The following is a 19,978-nucleotide window of genomic DNA, read 5'->3' as shown; positions in this document are numbered from 1 at the left end:
AGGGTCCAGACACACTATAAGCGCTTTCCTGAGTGCTTTGTGATTGGTTTGCGCTTTTTAAAAATTTCTCCCATTCACTTTTATTAAAACCGTGGTAAAAATCACAGCGATTTTCGATCACGATTATTTTTACGTGACTTTTACTGAGATTTTAATGAAAGTGAATGAGAGAAATTTTTAAAAAGCGCTCAGAATGCGCTAATCAATCGCAAAACGCTCAGTAAAGCACTTATAGTGTGGATTCGGCCAAACTCAGGGGTGTCAAACTCAATGTTTATTAAGATTTAACATTTATTATTCAAGTGATGTAATTATATCAGCTGTGAGTGGCCTGTTCCTCACCCTTCAGCAGAGTAGCACAGTGAAGCAGTTTAATATTTACCTGCTCCATTGCTGCATCGAGGCTTCTGCGTCGAGGCTCCTCTGATCTTCCTGACAGCCACATGCTCTATGCAGCACACCTCTGGCTCCTGAAGCATGTCATGTGACCAAGAGAAGGAAGTATGGAAGCACAGAGCATTTGACTGCCAGGAAGAACAGAAGAGATAATGTATCACTGGAGCAGACAAACATTACAGTTCTCCACTACTGTACTCTGCTATGTGGGGAAATGGGGGGGGGGGGTGATTAGGTGTGTGTATGATTTACCAGTTACCTGAGGGGATTTGATCCATGGAGGGGAGCCATGCTAATATTGCTGAGGGGGTCCCATTGGTTATTGCTGCACCCCAGCTCAAGCTGACAATGTTTCAGTCAGAAACACTGTCACCGGTGTGCTCCTTTAGACTAGAAGGCAGTATGCTGTCTTTCTTTTGCTGCTTACAATTATTATTATTATTCATTTATAAAGCGCCAACATATTCTGTGGTGCTGTACAAAGTAGGAAAACAAACAAGGGATACATAATGATACAGACAATGATATACATCAAATGTGGACACTGGTACAAAATACAGAACTGGTGATTACAATGACAGATGTAACATGATGAATAAAATGTATAACAGAGTGCAAGCTATAAAATAAACAACAGAATCCAAGACACCAAAGGAGAACCCTGCCCTTGCGAACTTACAATGACGGACATTGGAGGGTCACATCAAATGGCATGGAGGGCCACATTTGACCCGTGGGCCTTGTGTTTGACAACTGTGCTCTAAGTGGATAGGGTGCCGTTTTGTATTGTAAAGCACCAATTTTCAGGATTGCAATACTTTTGGACTTTTTGATATTACCAGAATCTTGTCAACGATAAGTGTGGAATTTTGAAGTGTTGAACTCTAGGCTGTCAAAAAGTTTCTATTCCTGCAGAAGAAAATTCATGAGGGAATGATATGAACACTGAGTGACAAGTGCCCATCCTACTCAACTGTGAAGAAGTAGAAGTGGTGTGCCAATTTTCCGTGTGAAAATTTGGAGACCAAAGTTACATTGAGCGCCTTCGACAGTGTCAACTCCTAAAACCGTTGATCATGTTCTTGACCTGATTTTGGCAGACAGGTGAATCTTGTCAAAACAATTGCTAAAATATATCTAGGGAATTTGTTGGGTTTATAATTTATGAGCAGCTGAGTTTGCATAAGCTCATAGCCATTAAGGAACAAAAATGATCAGACTAATTCATGTGGATTTTGTAGTGTTGTAGACAATCCAGTGATACTTTTTTTAGGAACAGTTACACCACTATGATCTGGAAGCCAAACCCCAGTTCTTGGTTGTGCACAGAGCTTTTTAGGACTACTTTATAGCACTTCCAACTCCCTTTCCATCTAACTCCATGCATCTGAATTATTAAAGGGTGGCGGAAGTAACATGTAGCATGGAAGTTGATTCAATAAAAGCTGGTAACATTACAGTATGCAGACAGCACTGGGCAATTGACTAATTTTGTGCAATTAGAGTGCACTTGTGCTGCATGCATAGCATAGCTATGAGTTACGCATGCATAGCTATGAAAATATCATGTTGTCATGACACTTGCCAAATGCCCCCTATAGTAACAATGCACATGTTACCCAAGTACAACAATTTGTGCTAATTGTGCAACATTCTCTACTCAACTGGCATAAGTACTGGTAAAATGGCTTGCACAGGACTCTTTCAGCCAAAGTCACTGGATTACTGAAGGTGGCAGCGGGACCACGGAAAGGTCCCGCTTTTCTAGCCACTGCTCAAGGTCCCAAGTGGAAAGATTCACCAGAATAAAACTGTTACACTTTTTAATAGTATCCTATGGAGACAATTAAAAAAAATGTGCTATGTATTCCACTGACTAACTTGATTTGCGTTGCCTGACATTTGCACGCAGAGGCGTCCGTTGGGCCCCATGAAATGTGCTGGGGAACTGTGGCACTAAGTTTCATCAAATAGTGGTAAGTCATCATTGAGAGACTTTCCAGGATCTGCTAGGCTTTTATATAAAAGCCCCTCGGTTTTGCTTTTTTTTTAATGACCAAATAACCAGTCCTTTTTCAGTGATTTATTTTTATACTTGTTTATTTTTGGATAATTATGATAAAAATCTTCATTTTTTTAGACTACAGAATATTGCAGTCAACGCTATTTGTATTCTGTAGCAGAATAGAATACACTAGCCGACCCGCGGCGTAGCATACGCCGCATAAGAGGGTAGGGGGCAGGAAGGGGGTATTGGGCACAGCTGTGGGGAGGGGGGTTGGACCCCCCCTCAACTGGGTCCCTCATGTGTGCTCTACCTCCAGCTTAAGCTCAGCAGGAACCCCCCCCCCCCACCCTCACCTTGGTCCGCCATGTGGGCTCCCCCTTCTGCTTAAGCACAGTAGCAGCCACCACTATTAGTAAGAGGCAGCGGGTGGGGATGACTCACCTCTTCCATGTTCCATCGTGTGTTCCACTGTCGTCACTTCCTGCAATGCCGCACACTGTATTGGTGTAATTTGCCTTTTTAAAACAGGAGGAAATTTGCAATAATTCAGCTATAAGTGAACATTTGTGGTTACCCACAATGCACTGCTACTAATTATGAAAATTACCCCTTTTCCCCCTTGGTAAGCCAAGCTAGCTTTACATTTTACACAGTCATATCAAACCCACATGTAAGACAGCCTGTTTCAGACATTTGGTCCTCCTCAGTACATGGCATGGATTAATACAGCTGTATGAGATAGGGCTTGGACCAGTACAACAGAGTAACCAAGCAGCTCAGGGTGACTCAAACCACTCGTAATGTATAGGGGGATGAAAGGGGCCAAAAAGACCTCCTACTAAAAAAAGCAAAGCTTGGTGTAATTTGCCTTCCTAAAACAGAAAGAAATATGCAATTACTCAGCTATAAGTGAACATTTGTGATTACCCACAATGCACCGCTACTAAATATGCAAATTATTCCTTTTCAACCTTAGTAAGCCAAGCAAGCCTATAGCTTTAAGTTTTACACAGTCATATCAAACCCACATGTGACAGCCTATTTCAGACCTTTGGTTCTTATCACTACATGCGGAAATGCTTAAAACAGCTGACTTTGCCGCACACGTAGCAAAATCTGCATTCATAAAGGCTCCTTCCGCATCAAAAGCTGACATTACTGAGCAGAGCGATAAATCACCGCCTTGTGCGGTGATTGTTGTAAAAAATGTAGCAAAATGTTAATTCATAAAGATCACTGCAAGCAGTGTGAGGTTGGGAAGTACCGCTCCCTCTGATGTGGCAATAACAATGTTAAGTGAATGGAGACACAGAGACCTCCCAGGCCGCTGCAGTAGAGCGGAACACAGAGAAATGTATCAACTCGGCAGCTTCCGTGTCTCCACAAGCCTACCATCTGCCTAGATCAGGGAATCTCCCCACTGCTACCACTTTTTTATGAATCAGCAGCCAGAAGTGGTTTCCCACACTGATTCTCCATACCGACAGCACTTACATGAATGATAGCCATAGCAGGGATTGATATGGCCCTATGATATAGGGCTTGGACCAGTACAACAGAGTAACCAAGCAGCTCAGGGTGACCCAAACTACTAAGAATGTATAGGGGGATAAAAGAGACCAAAAATCCCTCCTACTAAAAAAAGCAAAGCTTGGTGTAATTTTCCTTCTTAAAACAGAAGCAAATCTGCAATAATTCCGCTATATGTGAACATTTGTGGTTACCCACAATGCACTGCTACTGAATATGCAAATTATCCCTCTTTGCCCTTGGTTTGATATGACACTACTTCTTCTTCTTGCTTGGACCAGCCCCTTCTTCTTGCTTGGACCGGCCCTGGGGGCAGGGCGCTACTTCTTCTTGTTTGAAGGTTGAGGCACTTACTCTATTATATATATAGATAATAGTGCATAGTCTCTACATTCCTGTTCATTGCATTTTTCTCTTTTTGTTCCCCTTTTTAAGCTTACTACTGTTCATGCTCCTTATCTGTTTCTTTTCCTTCTCCCTCTTCTCTTTTCCCTTTATCTTATCTCCCTTTTTTCTTTCTGGATCTCTTCCTACATCTTATTTCTGTGGGCCAAATTTATCAAAGCAATTACAACAGTTTTTTCTTATTTTCTACCTACCGTATTTAATCACAATTACATGTGCAGTCTGCATGTTTCTGAGAGTAAATTCTCTGCTTACAAAATAAGATGGATTTTGTTTTGCATGAATTTCTAGAAATGTCGTAGTGGCAGAACAGTGCAAATCCAGTGATAATCTGTCATAGAAATAAGGAATGGTTGATACCACTTCTAAAATGCATGCAAAGTTGCCACACTGGGGTTTGCACTGTCAACTTGCACTGTATGTGTTGTTTTATTCCCCACATTACCAAATTAATATTAATTGTAAAGCCAGATAGCAACTATACTGTGAGATATTTTTTGTTTTATGAAGGAGGAGTATCTTGACTGATGACATCATTCAGTCCATCCTTCCCTCGGAAGTGCTCTGACTGCTGCTATTTTCCCAGTAAAATATTATTGTGAGTGTCCTTTTTCTGTGTTAAAGGACAACTGAAGTGAGAAGGATATGGATGCTGCCATGTTTATTTCCTTTTTAAACAATACCATTTGCCTGGCAGCCCTGGTGATCCTCTGCCTCTAATACTTTCAGCCATAGCCCCTGAAGAAGCATACAGCAGATCAGGTGTTTCTGACATTATTGTCAGATCTGACAGGATTAGCTGCATGCTTGTTTCTGGTGTGATTCAGATACTACTGCAGAGAAATAGACCAGCAGGGCTGCCAGGCGACTGGTATTGGTTAAAAGGAAATAAATATGTCAGCTTCCATGTTCCACTCACTTCAGTTCCCCTTTAAAGCTGCCACAGTACATTTGACCTCACTCTGAGGATTCTCTCACATACTGCACCAATTCTGAGAAACCTACCTATCTCCTCCTGTTTTAGAACATTTTTGGAAGGAAATTAAACCATCTTAAAGAATAACTAAAGTGAGAGGTATAGGTAGGCTGTCATATTTATTTCCCTTTAAGAAATACCAGTTGCCTGGCAGACCTGCTGATCCTCTGCATCTAATTAATTTAGCCATAGACCCTGAATACACATGCAGCAGATCAGGTGTTGCTGACATTATTGTTAGATCTGACAAGATGAGCTGCATGCTTGTTTCTGGTGTGAACCAGACACTATCGCAGCAAAAAAGAACAACAAGGCTACCAGGAAACTGTTATTGTTTAAAAGGAAATATACTGTATACTTCCCCACCTCTTGTTTCCACCCCATTCCTTTAGATTGTAAGCTCGCAAGGGCAGGGCTCTCACCCTTTTGTGTCATTGAATGTTATTAATTTAATTGCTTGCACACTGTTAGGCCTGGTGCACACCAAAACCCGCTAGCAGATCCGCAAAATGCTAGCAGATTTTGAAACGCTTTTTCTTATTTTTCTGTAGCGTTTCAGCTAGCGTTTTGCGGTTTTGTCTAGCTGTTTTGGTGTAGTAGATTTCCTGTATTGTTACAGTAAAGCTGTTACTGAACAGCTACTGTAACAAAAAACGCCTGCAAAACCGCTCTGAAGTGCCGTTTTTCAGAGCGGTTTGCGTTTTTCCTATACTTAACATTGAGGCAGAAACGCATCCACAATCCAAAAAATGCCTCACCCAGGCATTTTTAGTTTCTGCAAAATGCCTCCCGCTCTGGTGTGCACCACCCCATTGAGATACATTGACCAAGCAAATCCGCAGCCGCAAGCGGATCTGAAAACGCCCAAAAAGCCGCTCGGTGTGCACCAGCCCTTAGACATTTATACATTTTAGTCATCATGTTAAATCAAATTGTAATCAGCAGTGCTGTATCTTGTAGCAGTGTTCTTATTTGATGTATATCATTGTCTGTATCATTATGTATCCCTTGTTTGTTTTCTTACATTGTACAGCGCCACGGAATATGTTGGCGCTTTATAAATTAAAAAAAATAATAATAATAATTTGGTAGCCTTCATAGTCTTCTCACTTCAGCTGTGCTTTAAAGAGAAACTCCAACCAAAAATTAAACTTTATCCCAATCAGTAGCTGATACCCCCTTTTACATGAGAAATGTATTCCTTTTCACAAACAGACCATCAGGGGGCGCTGTATGGCTGATATTGTGGTAAAACCCCTCCCACAAGAAACCCCTCCCACAAGAAAAGTACATACTTTTTTGGCAGTTTCCTGTCTGTGAACCTTGTAGCATTGTGGAAAATAGCTGTTGTTTCCAACTGCCAAAAACCATGCAGCAGCTACATCACCTTCCAGCACTAAAATGTTCACTGGAGTTCCTCTTTAAAGAGAAACTCCAACCAAGAATTGAACTTTATCCCAATCAGTAGCTGATACCCCCTTTTAAATGAGAAATACATTGCTTTTCACAAACAGACCATCAGGGGGCACTGTATGACTGATTTTGTGCTGAAACCCCTCCCACAAGAAGCTCTGGGACCGCGGTACTTTTGGCAGTTTGTTACAATGTAACAAGGTTCACAGACAGGAATTAACTGTTTACAGCTGTCTCTAACAGCCAAAACAGCTAGCAGCAGCTACATAACCTGTCCACAGTAAAAATGTCACCATGTATACATGTCAGAATGTAAATCGGGGAGAGGAAAGATTTTACAATGAGCAAACACTGACTAAATCATTTATACATAATTATTGTAAAAATTAGGCACTTTTTTATTACATTATTTTCACTAGAGTTCCTCTTTAAAGCAGTGGTCCCAAACCTTTTTTGACCCAAGGACCACTTCTACATCATGCAGTTTTTCTAAGGACCAGGGGTGTGTCAGACTAAAGAAGTCCTGGCAGCACCCGCCCGGACCACCAACCTAATCACTCTCCGCAGTTTAGATATTTTTCTTATTTTGCTGGGGCAGTGCTGCTGCATAACCCACCATGGTTTACTATTGGAGTATGGAGCAGTGCACCCCATTCAGCACAAGATGCAGCAGTTGTGACAGATGGTGAAAGTGAGGAGGATACTGCCTGGGCTTCCCCATCTACTGTACTGGTGCAGTCACCTCCAGCCTTTCCTGCCCTCATCTGCCTCCCCTCACTCACTTTTACCATTTTCTCCTCCCTACACTCGCTTTTAGCATTCCATTCTTCCTACACTAACTTCTTGCATCAGCTGCTTCCCTCACCGCCTTGCAGAGATGCAACTCTGTGGTTGCCAAGAGATCAGAGCGTCTCAGCCATGCTCACTGCTGCCACCTGGTGTCTGTACAGACAAAAAGCGTGCCGCTTTACAAATTACAGACACTAGGTGGCAGCAGTAAGAAAGTCTGCAGACAGCTCTGCTACTCAGCAGCATCCTGTTTAGTGCAGTTATGCCATACTCAGTGTCTCAATTTCTGTGCAGTCAGAAGGACAAGGCCCGGCTCAGAGCAGCCTGCGGATTGGTAGTGGGCCGCGGCCCGGGGGTTGGGGACCCTTGCTTTAAAGGGTACCCGAGCTCACAAACGTTGGAGAAATGGGAGGAGCAGGCATATACTACTACCTGTCCTTATGCCCACGGCACCCCACATTTTCCTATCTGCTCCCTGTAGCTCACCTAAAAGCCCCCTGGGATCGTCTTCTGGTTGGCCGGGTCATACTTGCTGCACAGGCGCTGGCTGTGCTGCGTGTGTCCTACAGCGCATGCTCATGAATGGGCGTGCATGTGCACGACGCAGTGAAGTCATGTGCAGTGCGCTCCCAGCTACAGGCGCGTGCTGCAGGACACACCAATCCGGCCGACTGGAAGATGATCTTGGGGGGTTTTTAAGCGAGCTACGGGTGGCAGATAGGAGAAAGGGGGGAGCAGTGAGCATAAGTACAGTTAGTAAGTAGTATATGCCTGCTCCCACTGTTTCTCCAACATTTTTGAGCACTAGTATCCTTTAAAGTGTAACTGTCAGGCATAAAATCAAAAATCAATTCTTTATTTTTATCTGGTAAACAAGTAATAAGAATGCTAACCAGGCAATCCAAAAGTTAAAAATTACTCTTTTGTTGATGATAAAAGATCATTTCCCAGTTTACACAACTCTTATTTGGTACTTTGCCACACAAAGAAAGTTGCAGGGCATCCTGGGTTGTATTTTTTTGCTTCTTTACTATCCCCTCAGACTTAACTAATGCAGCCTGAATGGCTGAAGCCTCTTTCCCTCCTGTTTTTCCCTCCCACGCCTCTGTTCCTCTCTGATTGGCCAATGTTTCTCATGCTTCTCAAACTACAGAGTCACACAATGACAATGCACTTTTCTATACAGAGCTAGGTGGGAGTGTCTGAACACGGTCTGTGTTTGCATTGGCCACCCTCCTCCCAGAGTAAGGGAAGAAATGACATCAGTATTGGCTTCAGTCAGAGGGAATTAAGATGGCAAATGCCTGAAACAGAATTCTCTTTTTTTTTTAATATAAAATTCACTGAAATCAAAATGTAGACAGTGCAATACATATGCTATGTACGTAGAGCAAGAATTTAGCTACTTATATATGTGTTGTTGTTTTTTTAGATAGTATGGCTTGACAGCTCCTCTTTAAAGCAAACCTGTGGCTTACCCATATTCCACCGGCTGATCCAGTGCTTTCCCCTGCCCCAAAACCATCAACGAGATTATCTGCATGCTTGTTTCTGGTGTGATCCAGACACTACTTCAGTCAAATAGGCCAAAAGTATGAGACAATTCGGCATGATTTCTAAAAACCTCCTAAGATTTTCCTCTCAGACACTATTGATAAATCTGGCCCTGTGTCTCTACGTTTCTATTTCTGCCATCCAGCCTCACTTATGGTCCCCCTCCTCCCCCTTCTTTTAGCTCCCTCACTTCCCCTCTTCACTTTATTGCTCCCTCATTTTTCACTGCTTTTATTCTCCCCCTCTCTCCCTCTCCTTTTCTCTCTCCCATTATCCTCTCTCTTTCTGGTGCCAAGTTTCTCTCTTTCCCGCTCTCTGTAAAAGGACTGTTTGCATACAGCATATGCTGAGAAGATTTAAGGGTTACAGCTGTTTTGTCAATAGGATAGTCTGTGGAGAACAGGAGGTGGAGAGAGGATACTGTTTAAACCAACAAAGCCATATTGCCTCCAGTAACTGCTGCTGAAATGAGGTTTCTCTTGCTTCTTATTATTCTGATAGTAAATTTACCTATGTGCGTGTTTGTGTTTCTACCATTTTACTGCTTTCAATATGGAGCAGCATGGTGTGGTAGTGGTTACTAGCTCTCTTGCAGTACAGTGCTACAATCCTAGGCTCAATTCCTGGCTTACACCCTAGAGATGATCAGTGAGATGCTAATATTTATGACTTCTTACAATTTATAGGCACGTTGAAACTGGATCAATTCAAATCAGCAGCATCTGAATTTGATTGGTCCAATGCCTGCATGCAAAATTGCAATTCATTGATCATCTCTACTGGACACTTTCTGCAGGCAAGACTGACGCTAAACTGTGGTAGAGATAGCAGATAATGACTGACGTACACATACATGTGTGCATCGCAAGGCAGTTACGTGCGCACGCTGAGCTAACATAATCGTGAGCTGTGTGCGCACAGTGATATTAATTAACTGTGTGTGTACAGATATTTACTGCAGGTTGATGAATCAAGGCCTTAAAGAGACTCTAACAAAAATGTCATCCTTTTTTCTACCATCCTACACGTTCCTAAACCTATTCTCTGTGCTCTGGCTTACTGCAGCACTTTCTACTATCACCGTCTCTGTAATAAATCAATGTATCTTTCCCCTGTCGGACTTGTCGCCCTGTGTCTGCCAACTCTTCCGTGCTGATCTGTTATGCACACCCCTCTCCAGGCCCCTCTATGCACACTCCAGTGTGCGTGTTATTTACATAAGCCAGCAGCGTCTCTGCTATCTGATATCAGTGAAAGAGAGCTGGATAAAAATCCTCCTCTGTTAGGCTGTGAAAGGAGCTGGCTGACACATACTGAGGAATTACAGACAGGAAGAAACGATCAGCCTCACAGCCTGCCACTAGTATTCAGTGGATGAGAGCTGCAGGGGGAAAGAAACACACAAATGATCTCTTGAGATTCAAAAGGAATGCTGTATACTGCCTGCTTGTGTATGGATGTATTTTCTATGTGTGGACATATTGTACATCAACCTACTTCCTGTTTTGGTGGCCATTTTGTTTGTTTATGAACAAACTTTTTAAAACTGTTTTTGACTACTTTTAATGCGGTGGGGAGCTGCGAAATTGTGTCAGAGGGTAATAGGAGATGTCCCCTAACGCACTGGTATTTTTACTTTTGAGCGATTTTAACAATACAGATTCTCTTTAATAACCATATGCTACTCTTTAGCTGCGTACAGTGGTGTAAGTAAGGAGCTTGGTGCCCCGGTGCGAGTTTTACATAGGACCCCAACACTCTATTGATGTGGAGCCCTCAAACCTACCAAGGACAGCTGCAGTGTATTTAGAGTAAGAAAACAGTGTGTTATGGCTTACATCTGTGCAATGCACATATAGAGGTGTTCATTATCAGCATAGTACCAACAAAAAGCTAATAAGATGGATGAAGGAGGGCCCCTGGTGGGCCCCTCTGGTCCAGGGGCCCCCGAGTGATTGCTACCTCTGCACCCCCTATTGTTACACCACTGGCTGCGTATACACATGCAATAATTGACAGCCAACATGGCCGTTAATGACCTTTTCAGCTGATAATCATTTTATGTGCCACTGATCAATCCTGCTCATGCATGTGGGATCCTTAACCTAAACAGGACAGCAATGTGATTTTTGCTTCCCGCCTCCCCCAGTAATCCTCTTTGTCATGTATGTGTGTACTTAGCTTTATACAAAATGTAAACTGCTGTTCCCACTTTTACTTGTAGAGTGTGAAGTCAATGGGCATGGTTGGGCTGGTGAGTTCATATACTCTACGGCTTATTGGTAGTAGAAATCTATTTGCGATCCTATACAGAATTTGTGACCGGTTTCCTGGCAGGATGGAGATGTTGCCACTCATGTTGCTACTGAGAAGGGATGGTCATTGAGATGAAAATGTGTGCAGCTTGAAAATGGACCAATCCAATTTCCTCTTGGCAGGATTCTATTGGTTCATTTTCAAGCTGCATACATTTCAATACAGAGTTTGCATAATCCTGCATGAACTCAGATTGATTTGCATTTAATTTACCATTTCTAGTCCTGAGTAGTGGCATTATGGGACACACTTAGGAAGGCTGCAAAGACAACACTACAACTTGGTCAGGACTTCAGCACTTTGGCTTTCCTCTCATCTGCAGACAACATTTGCAACTGTAGAGCATTAGAGTCCTGGGCCCATACACAATTAGCGTTTTCACCTAGGTGACATTTTCACACCTTGTCAATAAAGTGCCTTTTAAACCACCAGAAGGTGAGAAAATACTCAAAGTAATTGTGATTGTACATTTTCATCTACTTGTTGGTACGTTTTCAATTGTAAAGGGCTGAAAGGGTATTATGAAGTTGAAAAACGATCTTCTGGGTGAAAAGGTTAATTGCATGGGTCCTGGGCCCTTATTTAATTCATGTTTTTCTCACAAATTTTCTGCTAGGAGATCATTTTTTTATCCTCTGTTTAAAATAATTTTTCAGCACTCTGCAACTGAAAAAATACGAAAGACAAGGTAAGCCTAGGTAAGGAGGTATAGGATTACCCTGTAAAAAGAAGACTCTACCTAGCGCAATACTGCATAATTAAAAGCACCCGGTGATAAATATGCAGTATTGCGCTATGTAGTCTTCTTTTTACAGGATAATCCTATACCTCCTTTCTGTGGATCAGCAGGATATGTGGATTGTGATTGCGGCTTTTTTGTGGATTGGAATATTACTGGAGAATATATGTACTTCAGAAACAAAAACAAAAGACCGAGAGCCCAAATGGTGCGGTATTTCAGAACAGTAGAAGAAAGATTAGTAGAAAAAGTTATACTCACAAACACGGGTTGCCCCTAGGCAACCACTCCATATGCCGGTGGGGAGAATTAGAACCTGACCCCACTCAGGTATAAGATGTCGCTCTCTGTAGAAAGAAATTAGGAAGAATCCTTGCCACCATAGGTGGATTGTTTTGTGATAAGGATAAGGACCAGAGGCGCCAAAAAGAGTAAAAACAATGCTAAGATTAAAAATTGGGGGGAGACGTACTCACCACCCATCCAACAGACCAAGAACCAATATAAAACACAATGTTCAGTCAAAAAATCAGCAATTTATTGGTACTCCCAGGTGCTACGCGTTTCACGGGATTATCCCGCTTCCTCAGGCAATCAAACAGGAGCACAAGCTCCTGAAATGATGGACAATCGAGATTGTTCAAATCGCAAATAACAATTTATTTTGGCACTCCGCAACGCGTTTCGCAGGTACAACCCGCTTCATCAGGCAAGGAGTGCAAGCTCAAAAAGGTCCAATAGTGGCAATGCGCCTCTGGAGAATATATGTGTTCTTTTGGAGCCAGCGTATCCCCTATGTGACTGGTGAAACATTTTTTAGTCCTTTTTTTGTGATTGGTGAAATAGATTGTTCCTTTCAATAGTAACCTGTGTTGTGGAGCATGGACCTTTGACCTTTAAGGTTTCTAGAAAGTCTAGGTAAGCCTTCTGAAGCCTGCTGAGGTTACCACAGGTGTCTAAACTCAACAGGGGACAGCGGTGGAACAAGGGCACGGAGTGAGGACTGGGAAGGCTCTATGGGATTCAGAACCATCCTTCTACATAGGTAAGTATCTGACCTGAAGTGACTGTGTGCCAGGTAGTAATAATTTATCAACATTAGCATACCTCTTGATGTTTTTACAAATGGAGACATGCATTCAGTGCAGTGTCCAAGGGCTGGCTGTCCGATGAAATTACTGATAATCTAGAAATTGATTAATACCAATTTCAAAGGAAACCTACAAATTTTAAAGGACCATTTGTTGAAATGTTTAATGCACTTTTAATGAAACACATTCACTTATTGAAAGAACAGCCATTGATGAGGTCTAACCTCAGCAGTCAAGAAAAACCAGCCCTAAAAAAACATCAACAATACAGTAATTATAAGAGAAGCTGACAAGTGGGGGAGGAGTCGTCATCTAAAATAGACCAGACTACATTAAAAAAAAGCTTACAGGGTTTTAGGTAACACCACATATTACAAAAAGTTAACCTTGAATCCAACAGATATATTTTTAACAAAATACTAATCATGATTTCGGAAGCCTACAGGAATAGAATACTTTCAAAATATAAATATAATGTTTTAACAGTCCACTCTCCAGAAATTACATTATTGTATTACTTGCCTAAGATACATGAGGATGAAAAATAATACCCCAGGCCACCCCGCAGTATATGATATTAATTTGATCACTAGCAACCTGTCCCATTTTATTGATTTGAACCTACAAAAAAAGTGCCCTACCTTCCTACCAGAAAGGTACCACACAAGGGGCTTGATTCACAAAAGAGTGCTAACTGTTAGCACGGCCGTTTTCGCGTGAATTTTCGCATTGCGCGCGATCGCGAATTTTCGCGCGAAACGATAACGTTTTCACGCGCAAACGCGAATTTTACCGCGAAATTGATATCCGTGCGCGAAACCATTATTGTTTCACGATGCGAAAATTCGCGATCGCGCATGATGCGAAAATTCGCACGAGAACGGCCGTGCTAACAGTTAGCACTCTTTTGTGAATCAAGCCCATACTATTGCTGCCATTGAATCAATCCAATGTAAAAAAAGACTATTTATGGTCGCCCCAAGATGTATGCTCACTGTACAGCAACATACCACAAAATAATATCTTACAAGCAATACTACCTAGAGGGAGACCCACTAATGCTGCAAGCACAAAAAAAATTCATTTTAGAAGCTATTGAATTAATTTTAACTACTAACTATTTTACTTGTATTGGTTACACCTTTTTACAGATGCTGGGGGCCAATGTTGTGGACCAGGTTTGCACCAAGTCCCGCTAACCTATATATGGGGTGGCTGAAGGACACAATGGTCTGGTTTACAAACAACCCTTATTGTGCGAACCTGGTCCTACATAAAAGATTCATAGATGACGTCATCTGCATATAGAAGGGTTCCAATGATACACTTGGCAGCTATATAGACCAGCTATAGCTAAACAACAATGACTTTGGATTGACATTTCCAGCCACCACCCCCCTCTATACAATAGATTTCATAGACCTAACTATTTACATTGATGAAAATACTTTAGAACTCTATACTAAAACTTAAAAACAAACTAACAAAAAACAAACAAACAAAAGAAAAAGACTGCAATATACTAGTGAATAGACATGACGCGAACTGTTCGTCGGCAAACGGTTCCAGGCGAACTTCGGGGGTTCGCGTTCGCCTACCAAACGCGAACTTTCCCGGAAGTTTGATTCGCCCCATAAAGCTCTATTGAGCAAAACTTTGACTCTTTATATTACAGCCAGCAGACACATTATTGCCATACACACTGCTCTCAATGCTGGAGGCCCACTCCCCCTCCAAGTAAGGTCCTTATACTGCCTACACTAATTAGTTAAGGGACAGCTGCTACACACTCTGCTAGGGAGATTTTAATTAGCCTGTTTGTGAATAGGTGCTGGCTTACTGAACAGACAGAGACGAGATTCGAACTCTGGTCTCCTGTGTCAGAGGCAGAGCCATTCACCATTACACCATGCAGCCACTGCTTACAGACATGTAGCCAGACATGGCCTTGTATTTTGTGTTCAACAGTTGTCCAAAGAGAACCTCAGATAGCCAGGTAGATTCATATCTCTCTCTCTCTCTCTCTCTCTAACTCTCTCTAGTAGGGATGGTCACCGCTTTCCGTGGAATTGTATTTTGAGCATAAATGGATTGAGCATAAATGGTACATGCTAGGCTGGCTTCAGCATGTAGTGTTGGTGAGAGAGAGAGAGAGAGAGAGATTGCGGTATTGCGGTAGACATCTCTACTAGTGAACACCAAAAGTCCTGGTTAAAGAATGTGCCATACGGCTAATTCTAACATCTAAGACACATTGTATGAAAATATCAGACTTCTACATCCAATCAGAAATCATAACAAGGATCTTGCATAAGAAATATCCCAAGCCATTGGTTGAAAATGCAATAGAAAGAACAAAATCTAACACAAAAAGACTGCCTAGGACCAACAAAAGACCCAATAATACACATGTAACAACATACTAATGTAATTTTTTTTAATAATGAACTACTCTGGCAAAAAATGGGCGTGGCTACAACCTGCGGAGTGCACCGCTGCAAAGAAAATGGGCATGGTCATGACCAGATTAGGGCAGAGCTAACTATAATTTAAAGTGAACCCGAGGTGAGAGTGATATGGAGGCTGCCATATTTATTTCCTTTTAAATAATACTAGTTGCCTGGCAGCCCTGCTGATCTATTTGGCTGTAGTAGTGAACTGAATTACACCAGAAATAAGCATGCAGCTAATCTTGTCAGTTCTGACAATATTGTCAGAAACCCCTGACCTGCTTCATGCTTGTTCAGGGTCTATAGTTGAAAGAATTAGAGGCAGAGGATCAGCACGGCAGCCAGGCAACTGGTATTACTTAAAAGGAGATAAATATGGCAGCCTCAATATTATTCTCACCTCGGGTTCCCTTTAAAAGTGCAATGCAAATACAGCGGGCCCAAGTTTTGGACACCCTTTCCCCAGAAAATTCACATAATTGTGCAGGTTGTTTCAAGAAAATACACGTAATGTGAGCAGATGTGCCCAGAAAATACATTCAATCATGTTGGCAGATTTGACTAAAAAACAAGTTCAATCATGTCAGCAGATTTGACTAGAAATAGGTGCAATCATGTCAGCAGATTTGACTAGAAATATGTGTAATCATGTCAGCAGATTTGACCAGAAAATACGTGCAATCATGTGGCAGATTTGACTAGAAAATACGTGCAATCATGTCAACAGATTTGACTAGAAATACGTGCAATCATGTCAGCAGATTTGACTAGAAATACATGCAATCATGTCAGCAGATTTGACTAGAAATACGTGCAATCATGTCAGCAGATTTGACTAGAAATACATGCAATCATGTCAGCAGATTTGACTAGAAATACGTGCAATCATGTCAGCAGATTTGACTAGAAATACGTGCAATCATGTCAGCAGATTTGACTAGAAATACATGCAATCATGTCAGCAGATTTGACTAGAAATACGTGCAATCATGTCGGCAGATTTGACTAGAAATACGTGCAATCATGTCAGCAGATTTGACCAGAAAATACATGCAATCATGTGGCAGGTTTGACTAGAAATACGTGCAATCACGTGGCAAGCAGACCTGGCCAGAAAATACTTCAATCATGTAGCAGACTTGACCAGAACATACACCTGGCTGGCTGTAATAATAAAAAAAAAACATTTACTCACCTGTAGCAGACCTCCTTTCCCGGCCTCCGTACGGCGCGCAGCTCCCACGATCCTCTGCAGCCAGCAACTGAAACTCCCGCGCTGAGAGCAGGGCTACAGGAAAATGGCACCCAAAGCCCTGCACTGCAGACTCAAAGTCTCCAGAGCAGGGCTTCGGAACCCATTTTACCGTAGCCCTGCTCTGCCGCTGCCAGAGCTGCAGGCTGCTGCTGCCAGTGAACTGACTCGGCGTCTAATAAGTCAGTTCACGCTGGGGGGTGCTAATAGGGTGCTTGGAAAATTTTAGGGGGTGCTTCAGCACCCCAAAGCACCCCCCTGGCGCCGCCACTGCTTTTAAATGATCCACTTTTAAAAACAATCCACCCACCAAAACAATGTTTAATTTCTAGGAGAGGAAAATAATTAGAAACATTATAGCATGTCAACATAGCCTTAGCCACTTAGCCATTATAGGGATTACCACAAGTAAATATTATATACTGACAACATCCTGGCCCGTATGCAATTAACTTTTTCTCTTGAGTTTATCTCCTAGGAGTCATTTTCATATTCTCTTTAAAATAACTTTTCAGCACTTTGCAGTCGAAAATGTACCAAAAGTAGATGAAAAAGTACCATCAAAATTATTTGGAGTATTTTCTTGCCTGCTGGTGGTTTAAGATGCATTTTATGACAAATGCCTCAATTCACTAAGTATTACCATGTTGAATAATGCAGAACACAGCTGATTTTACCAATCACCTTCCCAAATGCCAATTTACTAAACCTATTACAGCTGAGAAATTACTGACTAGTGAGATAAATTACTGACTTGTGCGATAAAAACCTTGCAATTCACAAAGATTACCGCATTAGATAAATCAAACAAAAGTGTTTGGTACTTTTCTCCAGCCCTTAGCAGCTGATAACTCACTCTCTCCATGCTCTTTCCATGTGGTAACTTTGACAGACAGCCAATAGGGAGAGCCAGGTAGCCAATAGGGAGAGCCACACAGCCCTGCTTCTCACTTTGACTTGGTTCGACATCCTGGAAGGCGGAACTTCACTCCAACAGATCAGAGGAAGGTGACATTTCATGAGGTTTTCCTGTATCCCTTTAGATGAGCATCTGTATTCTGGCATACAGAAGAGCTCCCTCTAGTGGCTTCAGCACATCTAAAGGGAGGACAGGATGCACTGCAGAGAAACCCCCGACTCATACAGACTCACAGCTTCCTGCCTGACAGCTGACCTGCTCCACAGCTGGTGAGTGAGACTTACCAAGCAGGGCTTGGTGAATTGAAGCATGTTTGTTCGGTAAATTACCGAACTTTTACCGCATACCAGAAAATCTTAGAGGATTTGGGGAAAAAAAGTGTAAAATACCGAATGCAGTATTTTACCGACCAAAATTATTTTGCCAAACTGCCCTTAGTGAATTGATACCAATGTGTGACAGTATCGCCTAGGAGAAAACTCAGGAGGAAAAGGGAATTGCATGTGGGTCCCTGTGTCTGGTGCCACCTGCTCTACAAAGTAACCCTTTAAAGTGAACCAGAGACGAAGCACCCTCATGTATTTTACCATATATATCAGTGGGAACATTAGAGAAAACTCCTACCCTGCTCTCGGTTTCATCATTCACTGCTTAGCCTGCTTGTTATCAGCCCTGATAAAATCACCGATTGAACATTCAGCCTGGCTTTGCTCAGGAATCATTACTGCTGAGTCTGTCTTCTCTGATGTCTTTTCAAGCCCAATAATTTGCCCCCTTCTGGCTCTCCTATAATGGCTCAGCTATAATGATTCCTGAGCAAAGCCAGACTGAATGCTCAGTTGGGGATTTTATCAGGGCTGATAACAAGCGGGCTGAGCAGTGAAGGATGAAACAGAGAGCAGGGTAGGTGTTTTCTCTAATGTTCCCACTGATATACATGGTAAAATACATGAGGATGCTTCGTCTCTGGTTCACTTTAAGATCTCTGTTTGACACAACCTTGTTGTTGGAAAACTCATATAGGAATATCCACCCCTTTCATATGTGTTGCTATATAAGTTTACAGACACAAAAAAGGAAGTGCTGATACTAAAAAACATTTATCTTGTTCTCAGGTTTGTTGAAGTCTCTAATATACAGATGAACCAAGGGAGCCTTCACAAATGTGTGCAGGACATCTGATCATCAAAGCAAGACACAACAAAAACAAAAATCTGACTTCATGCAAAAACTACAACAATCCTGTAAGAATATAAGGGGATGTGCAATATAAATAAGCAATGTCTCATTTATATTCATAAGCTGCCATAGGATGCATTATACCATTGATAAAGAATGCAACACTGGCCGTGGGGGAAGAATGAACGCACTGCCTGCTCCAGGAGAAGCACAGGGAAGGGGCAAGCTGCACGCTTTATCTGCCAAGGCTGGAAATACTGACAGTACTGTGTGTTTCAGCGCTACTGGCTGATTCTATGCTGTCAGTGTTAACTCTCTCTAGTCCTGCCTCAGCTACTGATGCAACAGGCAACGGCATCGATGCATGCAGCATGCAAATCACTATCTGAAATGAACCAATAAGGAGAGATTTCAGGAAAGTGAAAAGGATGTCATACCAAGCAGAGCTGTTTCTGGCCCTTTTGGCACCCAAGACCCCAACCCCATAAACATATGAATACAGCTTATATTAAAGTGGCTTTGCAGACTTGCAATGACAAATGAATAGGTAAGATACAAAAATACTGTTTCTCAAAACAAGTACTGGCTTGCCCTAACTCAACCCACATGGTAAATACTTCCTATAAATGTTAAGAGAGGCATGTACCTACTTTATTAAAAAGAAAATCTTGCTTTTTTGGAGCCTGGGTCTATTCTGGAAATACAAAAGAGCTGCAACTATAGGTACAGACCAAATTCAAACAATTACAGCTTAATAGGCTCATAAAAAGTACCTGCCACACGTTATGCTATTCAGGCAACTGTTGTTATGTTAATCGGTAGTGCCCATGTAGGTGTTAAAATTACCATTTATCCCTGTCTTAATGGAACTAGAAGTTGTGTATAAGAATTCCATAAGGCTGGTTTTACACTTGAGCTTTCACATCGCATCGCACCACAGAAATCAGCCTTCATATGACCC

The 19,978-nt window shown here is 42.0% G+C and overlaps 1 protein-coding gene and 1 long non-coding RNA gene across 6 annotated transcripts in view; one reads left to right on the top strand and one right to left on the bottom strand.

Moving 5' to 3' along the window:
• LDB2 (LIM domain binding 2) overlaps positions 1-19,978 on the bottom strand; it is a 476,127-nt gene that overhangs the window by 122,459 nt on the left and 333,690 nt on the right. The gene's annotated exons all lie outside the window — the stretch shown is intronic.
• Positions 1-19,978, top strand: part of LOC137564201 (uncharacterized) — a 67,894-nt gene that overhangs the window by 18,718 nt on the left and 29,198 nt on the right. Inside the window, exon 2 of one of the 2 annotated variants that reach the window (XR_011030549.1) lies at positions 18,954-19,082. This is a non-coding gene — a long non-coding RNA (uncharacterized lncRNA). Of the gene's footprint in view, positions 1-18,953; positions 19,116-19,978 lie in introns of those variants that run through there. The other variant, XR_011030548.1, reaches the window with a different exon arrangement.

The sequence above is a fragment of the Hyperolius riggenbachi genome, chromosome 1, assembly GCF_040937935.1.
Source record: "Hyperolius riggenbachi isolate aHypRig1 chromosome 1, aHypRig1.pri, whole genome shotgun sequence".
NCBI lineage: Eukaryota > Metazoa > Chordata > Amphibia > Anura > Hyperoliidae > Hyperolius > Hyperolius riggenbachi.
Note: the sequence above shows the minus strand (reverse complement) of the source record. Positions and strands in the feature narration are given on the sequence as shown.